Raw genomic sequence first — 12,059 nt, 5'->3', positions numbered from 1 at the left:
GTCTGCAACCGAAGAATATTTCTAGTAGACCACCCCATCAGTAGTAGTAGTCCACCTTGTAAATATAGTAGTCCGAGCACTTTTGCGATAGTTAGATCGATTGTATGCCCTTGTTTGATTGATTGAATGAAGTGAATTGTTTGCTTTTGCCTCATGTGCATATGGGTAGTGTTTTCTCTCTAGACCCCTCTCTATTCTTAAATCTCATCTTTTCTCAACCCTCAGATGCCTCCGAGACGTGACCCCTGATTTACCTTCCCACCGGAGCTCACTCAGTTGATCCAGCAGTAGAACACATTGATGCAGTTGTTAGTCCAGAATTAGAATCAGGGGAACAACAACAACAACCCACCACCACCACCTGTTGATCACTTAGCCCGTTTTCTTAGGCCGAATCTGCCGATGTTTTCCAGTAGCACCGAGCTGATAGTAGCAGATGATTGGCTCCGCAAGACAGCAAGGGAGTTGACTACGGCAGGGTGCACAGATGTGGAAAAGGTGAAGTTTGCCGCACATCAGCTTGAAGGACCCGCAGCATCATGGTGGGAGAATTTCACAGCCACTTTCCCTGTCGACACTGTCACATGGGACCAGTTCCAACAGGCTTTCCATACTGCCCATGTTTCAGCAGGAGCTATGGCCATGAAGAAGCGAGAGTTTTGCAATTTGCGCCAAGGAGGACGGACAGTTGGCCAGTATGTGGAGGACTTCAGTAAGTTAGCACGTTATGCCCCAGATGACGTAGCTACGGATGTAGCTAAGCAGGAGAAGTTTCTGGAAGGACTGAATGATGAGTTGAGCATGCAGTTGATGGTAGAAACCTTCAACAACTACCAGGAGTTGGTAGATCGTGCTCTCATGATTGAAGGGAAGCAACAGGAGATTGAGAATCGCAAGAGGAAGTATGGACAAGTGAAGTACAATTCAGGAGCTCAGCAGAAGCCACGTTTTACCCCTAGACCGGGAGGACATTTTCAGCATACCCATGGAGGAGGTAGCTCGCACAATCACAATGGTACCAAGAATGGTAATGGGAATGGAGGAAGCAACGGCCAGAACCGCACCAACCCATCAACCCCAGCCAAGAGAGACCTGAGCCAAGTCACTTGTTTCAAGTGCCAGAAGACGGGACATTATGCAAATGAATGTCCTGAATCCCAGAATGGAAATGGCACTGGAAGCTCTGGGAAGAAGCCGAACCCTTTCAACAGGGGACAGGTGAACCACGTTAACGTGGAGGAGGTTGAAGAGAAGCCGGGTGCAGTAATCGGTAAGTTTTTGGTTAAGTCATTTACTGCACTCGTTCTTTTTGATACTGGTGCATCACATTCATACATATCAAGGGGATTCGTGGATAAGTATAAGCTGCCCACCAAAGTTCTTAGAACACCTATGTTAGTAAGCTCACCAGGAGCGGAGTATATGGCTAGTAAGGGATGTTTTCAAGTGCCATTGAGTATAGGTAGGCATGTGTTTCCCTCGGATTTGCTCATTTTGGAATCACAAGGATTGAATGTAATTCTGGGTATGGATTGGCTGTCGATGTATGGACGAAACATCGATTGCGCCAGTAAGTCAATTTTTCTTACCACCCCAGAAGGGAGAAGGATCAAGTATGTATCCCGGCATGTGCCAAAGAGGACTCAAGTAAATTGTCTAACAGGAGTTGTGTAGGAGGAAGTACCAGCAGTGAAGGATTTCCCTAATGTATTTCTAGAAGAATCGTCAGGCATGCCACCGGATAGAGATATTGAGTTTTTGATTGAGCTTTTGCCAGGCACAGGGCCAATATCTAAGAGACCATATAGGATGCCCTCAAAGGATTTGGTGGAGATTAAGAAGCAGATTAAGGAGTTACTAGATAAAGGTTATATTCGCCCAAGTTCTTCGCCTTGGGGATCGCCAGTACTTCTAGTGGAGAAGAAGGATGGATCGTTAAGGATGGTTGTTGATTATTGAGGAATGAATGAAGTAACCATCAAGAACAAGTACCCACTACCGATGATCAATGATCTGTTTGATCGATTGCAAGGAGCTAAGGTATTTTCCAAGATCGATCTGCGATCAGGATACCATCAGTTGAAGATTCGAGAACAGGATATACCTAAGACGGCTTTTACCACCAGGTATGGGCTATACGAGTATACCGTTATGTCATTTGGTCTGACTAATGCACCTGCATATTTTATGAACATGATGAACAAAGTGTTTATGGAGTTTTTGGATAAGTTCTTCGTAGTGTTCGTTGATGATATCCTGGTTTACTCGAAGAACGAAGAGGAGCATAAGGAGCATTTGCGTTTGGTACTTGGTAAACTCATAGAACATCAGTTATATGCCAAGTTTAGCAAATGTGAGTTTTGGTTGAAGGAAGTTGGATTTCTCGGACACGTTATATCTGGAGAAGGTATAACAGTAGATCCCACCAAGGTTGACACTGTGACAAATTGGGAAGCGCAACAACAGTTGGAGAGATCTGGAGTTTTCTTGGACTTGCAGGATACTACCGGAGATTTATTGAAAATTTCTCGAAGATTGCAAAGCCTATGATGGAGTTGCTGAAGAAGGATACCAAGTTCATATGGACTGAGGAATGTGAGGCCAGTTTCTAGGAGTTGAAGACACGTTTGGTTACATCACCTATGTTGATTTTGCCAGATCAAACCAAGGATTATGAGGTGTATTGCGATGCTTCACGTCGAGGACTTGGAGCAGTGCTTATGCAAGAAGGAAGAGTTGTTTCATATGCCTCACGACAGCTTAAGCCTCATCAGTTGAATTATTCTACGCATGATTTGGAGTTAGCAGCCGTAGTGCATGCATTCAAAACCTGGAGACACTTTCTCATTGGAAATCATTGTGAGGTGTACACGGATCACAAGAGTTTGAAGTATATTTTCATGCAGAAGGAGTTGAATCTCAGAAAAAGGAGATGGTTGGAGCTCATCAAGGATTATGATATGAGATTGCATTATCACCCTAGAAAGGCTAACATAGTAGCCGATGCGCTGAGTCGTAAGAGCCATGTCAACACACTAATGACGGGAGATTTACCAAGAGAGTTAGCCAAGAATCTTCATGAGCTATGTTTGGAGATAGTTCTGAGAGGCTATGTAGCAACATTGGAGATTCAGTCTACTTTGATGTACAATATCAGAGAAGCTCAAAGGACTGACAAGGAGATCACTTCTATTAAAGAGAAAATGAGCAAGGGAAAAGCTAAAGGATTTCGTGAGGATGAGCACAATACCTTATGGTTTGAAGACCGTGTTTATGTGCCTAATGATTCAGAGATCAGGAAGTTAATTCTACAAGAGGCCCATGATTCACCATATTCGATTCACCCAGGAAATACCAAGATGTATTTGGATTTGAAGGATATTTTCTGGTGGACCGGAATGAAGAAGGATATTGCGGAGTATGTAGCAGTTTGTGATGTATGTCAGAGAGTGAAGGCGGAGCATGAGAAGCCAGCAGGATTGCTATAGCCATTGCTGATACCCGAATGGAAGTGGGATAAGTTAGGAATGGATTTTATCACAGGATTGCCCAGAACACGTTCATGCTATGAATCGATTTGGATTGTAGTCGATCGTTTGACAAAGGTAGCTCATTTCATTCTAGTGAAGACTACCTATACCAGTGCAAAGTTGGCAAAGATATACATGACCAGAATCGTATGTGTGCATGGAGTTCCAAGGAGCATTGTATCAGATAGAGGAATCCAGTTTACCTCAAAATTCTGGAATCAGTTGCATGAAACTTTGGGTACCAGGCTAGAGTTCAGTATAGCTTTCCATCCACAGATAGATGGACAAACCGAGAGAGTCAATCAGATTTTGGAGGATATGCTGAGAGCTTGTGTGCTAGATTACGGATCTAGTTGGGACGAGAATTTGCCATATGCAGAGTTCTCTTATAACAACAGTTATCAATCTAGTTTGAAGATGGCCCCTTTCGAAGCCTTGTACAGAAGGAGGTGCAGGACCCCATTGTCGTGGGATGAAGTTGGAGACCGCCAGTTGTTTGGACCGGATCTGATTAAGAAGTCTGAACAGAAAGTAAAATTGATTCGCGATAGGCTCAAGGTAGCCCAATCCAGGAAGAAGAGCTATGCAGATTCTAAACGCAAGGAGACAGTTTACGAAGTCGGAGACCGAGTTTATCTTCGAGTATCTCCACTTCGAGGAGTTAAGTGCTTTGGAGTTAAGGGAAAGTTAGCGCCATTTTGTAGGCCCATACAAAGTTTTGGATCGTATGGGAGAAGTAGCCTACAAGTTGGAGTTGCACAAAGGATTGTCAGGAGTTCACAACGTGTTCCACGTTTCCCAGTTGAAGAAGTGCCACGCAGAGATGGCTGATATACCGCTGAGAGATACAGTGCCGCTGGAAGCAATTTAGTTGGACAGTGATTTGACCTATGAAGAGAAACCAGTCAAGATTCTAGAATATGCCAGTCGAGTCACCCGCAGCAAGGTTCTAAAGTTTTGCAAAGTTCAGTGGAGCCACCACACGGAGGATGAAGCCACCTGGGAGCGAGAGGAAGAATTGCTGAAGGACCACCCACACCTATTTTCTAGCCAACCCGAATCTCGAGGGAGAGATTCATCTTAAGGGGGTAGGTTTGTAACATCCCGAAATTTCAGTTTGGAATGTTATACACTAGATCATCATTGCATATCATATTTTATTGCATTTTGGTTGATCCTAGAAAATTCTACGCAACTCAAGGACCCTCGGAGAGAGTCGGGGATTTTTGTTATTTTCATATTTGAGTTTTCTCAAATTCTGAAATAGAATCATTTGATTTCATTTATTTTATCTTCAATTATTTCTATTACAAAAATATGAGAGAGGGAATAAAATGAATTTCCCAAAATAAAGAAATATTGAGGATTTAGTAATAAAATCAAATAAGATTTTATTTTGGTTTTATTTGCTATTTTATTTGAATTTAAAAAAACTGCGTGTTTTTCAAAATTGCATTTGGGCCCCAAATAAATGTTCATCCTGTGCGGCTTGATTTTAGAAGCCGGGGAAAATTTATTTCGGGATTTTTGGAGTCCGCTTAGTATTCCTTTTTTCTGAGCGTAACTATTTAAAAAAACGCGAACCGACCTATCGGGCCGTGTCCGACCCGGACACTTGGCCCGGCCGGCCTTATAAGCCAGGGGAGGAGCCCAGCCGAGCCAAACCCTAGCGCGCCCAAAACCCTAGCGCCGCCGCCGCCCGCCAGAGCCGAAGCCGCCGCCGCCGACCTCGCCCGCTGAAGCCGCCGCTCGCCAGAGGTTGACCTCGCCGCCGCCGGTTTTTCTCAAAAAACCATTCAGTCTTCTGTCGGTTTTTTGTTCGTTCTTTTAGTTTCATTTTTTTAATAGATCGGTTTTTCCGGTTTATTTAATTAGCGAGCGTTCGCTCGTTTGTTCGTTTTAACGAACGCGTTCATCATTTCGATCCAGATAACGAACGTTTGTTCGTTAATCTGTTTGTCGTTTTTCTTTTTCTCGGATTAAATCCGCGATTTCTCTGATCGCGATTCCTGATCCGATTTTCGTTCTAGTATAACTTTTCGCTCGTTTATCGGAATCAGGCGATTCAAGCGCCTGGAGTTTCGTCTCGAAACCCTCTTTCCGTTTAACCAACTCAAAGAAGTTTTTGCCACTGCAAAAATTGCCCTAGATCCAGAATAGTAAATGAAGCTTGTTTCTTTTGTCGTTTGTCTTTCGTTGCTTCGTTCGAGTTGATTCTTTTGGCCAACCGAAGTTCTTAAGTTGAACTTTCTGGTTAGATCTCTTATTCGAGTTTTACCTGTGCATTAGTTGAGTACTTATTGTCTGCTTGTTTGTTTGCGATAGAGTACCCGGAGTGTGTCGCTTGCTACTTCGAATCGCTATGTTTTGCGGATCATCAGCAAGGCAAGTAACACTTTGATCATACCTCCTACTACCCAGTTTTTATTGCATTAGATCAATGCTCACACATTGCATGATTAGGATCTAATTAAATTGTGGGTTTGGGAAGTAGATGAGGTAGTACCTATCACCTGTTCTATTATCAAACCTTTGGGAGTTACTTCTACGTTAGCTTATTATGCCATGCTATGCTAGTAGACGTGGATTGGGTGAGTGAAATCCATGACAGATGTGAGATTCTTAAATTAATGGTTTATCTAAGGTGGCAACTTAAATACACATCCGGGTGGATTGAGGCACCTGGGTATTCCAGCGATTTCCTGTTTTTTATTTTGGACCGCCACCCAGGCTCAAAGGGATCATGAGATTATTCATGCTAGAAACTTCCGTGTGCAGCCACAAGCTACTATGGGCTCTAGCATAGTTGACTAAGTCGTGCGAACTCTTACAGTGGTAGACTAGCAGATGTAGGGGAAAGTAGGTGTAACGGTCTACCCGATCGTAAGGTGCTAGCGCTTCTGAAAGACTATGTCTCGGTCATCCGTTTCTCAAACACCATGTAGTGCGAGAATCCCAACGGAGGAGATCGAGTCATATGGGGAAAAGTGCGCAACCTCTGCAGAGTGTATAAACTAATCATGGTTAGCCGTGTCCCCGGTTATGGACATCTTGAGTATCTAGTACCTGGATTATCATATGAATCTCATCATGTTCTTCAATTAATTTTGTTGGGTTGTTTAATGATGATGCTTAATTGGGATTGAGAATGCTGTCAACCATTCTCAATGTTTAACAACTACCATGATAGTTAAATAAAATTTATTCCTTTGCAGTAGGGAAAAATTGGCTTTACGCAAAACTGTAACCATAGAGCTTTCCACCAGCCAAATATGCATACAGTATAGCTTGTATCTTTCATTGCTCTCTATGTGTTACATTGCCAGCATATTCCATGCGCTGACCTGTTTCAGGCTGCAACATTCATGTTGCAAACTTTTCAGACGACGATTAAGGTGCCTTTAGGTCGTGGTTCTATACTCAGTGATGCCATTGGAGTTGATGGACTCACTTATGTTCCAAGCCTTCCGTTGTTATCGTGATTAGATGGCCTTAAGCCATATTTATTGTAATAAGTTCTCTTTTGAGACACTCGATGTAATATGTGTGTGATTGCTACTCTATTATAAATCCTTCAAGTACTGTGTGGTGTCAGCATTACTGATCCAGGGATGACACCTGAGCACAGAGATTGGACCATTTGAGGTCTGGTCGCTACAGATCACTTCACCATCACTGTCACCACGCCATCATCCTGGTGAAACTCTCCCTCGACACTTTGATGGATCAAGAGTTCGAGGGATGTCATCGAGCTGAACATGTGCAGAACTCGGAGGTGCTGTACGTTTGGTGCTTGATCGGTCAGAACGAGAAGAAGTTCGACTAGATCAACTGCATTGTCAAACACTTCCGCTTTCGATCTACGAGGGTACGTGGACACAGTCTCCCCTTCTCGTTGCTATGCATCTCCTAGATAGATCTTGCGTGAGCATAGGAAATTTTTGAAATTGCATACTACGTTCCCCAACAGTGGCATTTGAGCCAGGTTTATGCGTAGATGATATGCACGAGTAGTAGACAAAGAGTTGTGCCAATGTCTTATTTTGATCCGGCGGTATTGTTGGATGAAGTGGCCCGGCCAACCTTACATGACCACATTCATGAGACCGGTTCCATCGACAGCAACTAGTTATGCATAAAGGTGACTGGCGGGTGTCTGTTTTTCCAACTTTAGTTTAATCGGATTTGACTGCGGCCGGTCCTTGTTGAAGGTTAAAACAGCAAACTTGATAAATCACCATTGTGGTTTTGATGCATAGGTAAGAATAGTTCTTACTAGAAGCTCGTAGAAGGCACGTAAAACTTGCAACAACAAAGTAGAGGATGTATAACTTGTTTTTGCAGGGCATTTTGTGATGTGATATGGTCAAGACATGATGTGATATACGTTATTGTATGAGATGATAATGTTTTTGTAGAAGTTATCGGCAACTGGCAGGAGCCTTATGGTTGTTGATTTATTGTATGAAATGCAAATGCCATGTAATTGCTTTACTTTATCACTATGCGTTTGCGATAGTTGTAGAAGCAATAGATGGCGAGACAGCCACAATGCTACGATGGAGATCAAGGTGTCAAGCCGGTGACGATGGAGATCATAACGGTGCTTTGGAGATGGAGATCAAAGGCACAAGATGATGATGGCCATATCATGTCACATATTTTGATTGTATGTGATGTTTATCTTTTTGCATCTTATTTTGCTTAGTACGGCGGTAGCATTATAAGATGACCCCTCAGTAAAATTTCAAGGTATAAGTGTTCTCCCTGAGTATGCACCGTTGTGACAGTTAGTCATGCCAAGACACCACGTGATGATCGGGTGTGATAAGCTCTATGTTCACATACAATGGGTGCAAGAAAGTTTTGCACATGCGGAATACTCGGGTTAAACTTGACGAGCCTAGCATGTACAGACATGGCCTCGGAACACTGGAGACTGAAAGGTCGAACGTGAATCATATAGTAGATATGATCAACATAGAGATGTTCACCATTGGAAACTACTCCATCTCATGTGATGATCAGACATGGTTTAGTTGATATGGATCACGTGATCATTTAGATGACTCGAGGGATGTCTATCTAAGTGGGAGTTCTTAAGTAATATGATTAATTGAACTTAATTTATCATGAACTTAGTCCTGATAGTATTTGCATATCTATGTTATAGATCAATAGCTCGCGTATAGCTCCCCTGTTTTATTTTGATATGTTCCTATAGAAAACTAAGTTGAAAGATGATATGCTCCCGTGATCTGATGATTATCCTTGTTGCTGCACAGAAGAATCATGCCCTTGATGCGTTGCTAGGTGACAGAACTTTTGCAGGAGAAAATGTAGTCGTTATGAACGTTTGACAAGCTTGGTATGATGACTACTTGATAGTTTAGTGCACCATGCTTCACGACTTAGAACCGGGACTTCAAAAATGTTTTGAATGCCACGAAGCATATGAGATGTTCCAAGAGTTGAAATTGATATTTGAGACTCATGCCCATGTCAAGAGGTTTGAGACCTCTGACGAGTACTTTGCCTACAAGATGGAGGAGAATGGCTCAGCCGGTGAGCATGTACTCAGAATGTCTGGGTAGTACAATGGCTTGAATCAAGTGGGAGTTAATCTTCCAGATAAGATAGTGATTGACAGAGTTCTCTAGTCACTATCACCAAGCTACTAGAACTTCGTGATGAACTATAATATACAAGGGATGACGAAAACGATTCCTGAGCTCTTTGCGATACTGAAATCAGCGAAGGTAGAAATCAAGAAAAAGCATCAAGTGTTGATGGTTGACAAGACCACTAGTTTCAAGAAAAAGGGCTAAGGAAAAGAAAGGGAACTTCTAGAAGAATGACAAGCAAGTTGCCACTCCCGTGAAGAAACCCAAAGCTAGACCTAAGCCTGAAACTGTGTGCTTCTACTACAAAGGGAATGGTCACTGGAAGTGGAACTACCCCAGATACTTGGCGGATAAGAAGGATGGGAAAGTGAACAAAGGTATATTTGATATACATGTTATTGATGTGTACTTTACTAGTGTTCATAGTAACCCTAGGGTATTTGATAGCGTTTCAGTTGCTAAGATTAGTAAATCAAAACAGGAGTTGCAAAATGAACAAAGACTAGTTAAAGTGCAAGGTGACGATGTGTGTTGGAAGTGATTCCAAGGTTGATAAGATCACCATCGCACACTCCTTCTACCTTCGGGATTATTGTTGAACCTAAATAAATGTTATTTGGTGTTTGCATTGAGCATGAATATGATTGGATCATATTTATTGCAAATATAGTTATTCATTTAAGTCAGAGAGTAATTGTTGTTCTGTTTACATGAATAAAACCTTCTATGGTCATACACCCAGTGTAAATGGTTTATTGAATCTCGATCGTATTGATACACATATTCATAATATTGATGCCAAAAGATGCAAAGCTGATAATGATAGTGCAACATATTTGTGGCACTGCCGGTTAGATCATATTGGTGTACAGCGCATGAAGAAACTCCATGTGGATGGACTTTTGGAATCACTTGATTATGAATCATTTGATGCTTGCAAACCATGCCTCATGGGCAGGATGACTAAAACTCTGTTCTCGGGAACAATGGAGCGAGCCACAGACTTACTGGAAATAATACATACTGATGTATGTGGTCCGATGAGTGTTGAGGCTCGTGGCGGGTATCGTTATTTTCTGACCTTCACAGATGATTTGAGCAGATATGGGTATACCTACTTAATAAAACACAACTCTGAAACATTTGAAAAGTTCAAAGAATTTCAGAGTGAAGTGGAGAATCATGGTAACAAGAAAATAAAGTTTCTACGATATGATCACGAAGGCGAATATCTGAGTTATGAGTTAGGCCTTGATTTAAAACAATGAGGAATAGTTTCACAACTCACGCCACCTGGACCACCATAGTGCAATGGTCTGTCCGAACGTTGTGACCGTACTTTATTAGATATGGTGCGATCTATGATGTCTCTTACCAATTTACCACTATCGTTTTGGGGTTATGCATTAGAGACAACTGCATTCACATTAAATAGGGCACCGTCTAAATCCATTGAGGTGACACCGTATGAACTATGGTTTGGCAAGAAACCAAAGATGTTTTTTCTTAAACTGTGGGGTTGCGATACTTATGTGAAAATGTTTCAAACTGATAAGCTCGAACCCAAATCAGAGAAGTGCATCTTCATAGGATACCTAAAAGAAACTATTGGGTACACCTTCTATCAGAGATCCGAAGGAAAGATTTTTGTTGCTAAGAATGGATCCTTTCTAGAGAAGGAGTTTCTCTTGAAAGAGGTGAGTGGGAGGAAAGTAGAACTTGATAAGGTAATTGTACCTTCTCTCGAATTGGAAAGTAGCTCATCACAAAAATCAGTTCCAGTGATGTCTACACCAACTAGAGAGGAAGCTAGTGATAATGATGATGAAACTTCAGATCAAGTTACTACCGAACCTCGTAGGTCAACTAGAGCATGTTCCCCACTAGAGTGGTACGGTAATCCTATTCTGGAAGTCATGTTACTAGACCATGATGAACCTACAAACTATGAGGAAGCGATGATGAGCCCAGATTCCAATAAATGGCTTGAGGCCATGAAATCTGAGATAGGATCCATGTACGAGAACAAAATGTGGACTTTTGTGGACTTGCCCGATGATCGGCAACCATTGAGAATAAATGGATCTTTAAGAGGAAGATGGACGCTGATGATAGTGTTACTATCTACAAAGCTCGACTTTTCACAAAAATGTTTTCAACAAGTTCAAGGTGTTGACTACGATGAGATCGGGCTTGACGACGGCCGTGACAACACCGAGGGCGATGGTCGCCGCGCAGGGTGCTTCCCCGAAGACAGCGACGGCGACTACGAGCTCGGCCTTGACGACGGCCGTGACGACTCAGAGGGCGAGCTTGCCCTTATCGACGGCCGCGGTTCGTCTAGCGATGGCAGCTCCTTCTCCAGCGAGAGCACCAGAAGCGGTGGCTACGACCAGCCACCACGCTACCGGGCTCGCTTCGAGGATGGTGGCGGGTCATCGTGCCACCATGCTTCGGTGAAGCATGAGGAAGGCTCAGGCTAAGCTGAGTCCGGGAGGCCCTTGGAACCAGGCCTCACGAGCTGCTGCGGTCGCTCGGGCCGCTTTTGTTTAACCTTTCCTTTCTTCCTGCATTTGAAAAAGAAAGAAGAGGGCCCTGCAGGGGCGTGTAATGAACCATGGCATTTATGCTGCTATGCTACGTTTGTTGTTCCGGTGTTATGCTGCGGTGTTTGTGCTTCAAATGGGTAGGGTAGGATAACCTTAGCTTGATATACCTGTAGTATTCTTCCCTCTCGTGATGTCGCGTTCTCCATCATCTCGTGAGGTCCCCTTACTGTTGGCTCAGGGGTTGCTAGCCTCAGGAGGCATCATGAAGCTGTAGAATCATTAGAAAATTTTGTCGGGTGTCCTGTTCTGCCTTGCGTGAGTCCTCAGGCGCGAGCTAGTCACGGCTTAGTGCATCG

At 43.1% G+C, this 12,059-nt stretch overlaps 1 pseudogene; it reads left to right on the top strand.

Annotated features, from left to right (window-relative positions):
* The window catches only part of LOC147986289 (uncharacterized), a 61,508-nt pseudogene extending 49,871 nt beyond the window's left edge, over nt 1–11,637 (top strand).
* Nucleotides 11,638–12,059: the final 422 nt, after the last annotated feature.

The sequence above is a fragment of the Triticum urartu genome, chromosome 2A, assembly GCF_056163025.1.
Source record: "Triticum urartu cultivar PI428250 chromosome 2A, HENAU_Tu73, whole genome shotgun sequence".
NCBI classification, from domain to species: domain Eukaryota; kingdom Viridiplantae; phylum Streptophyta; class Magnoliopsida; order Poales; family Poaceae; genus Triticum; species Triticum urartu.
The sequence above is the reverse complement of the archived record's forward strand: the minus strand, read 5'-3'. Positions and strand labels throughout refer to the sequence as shown.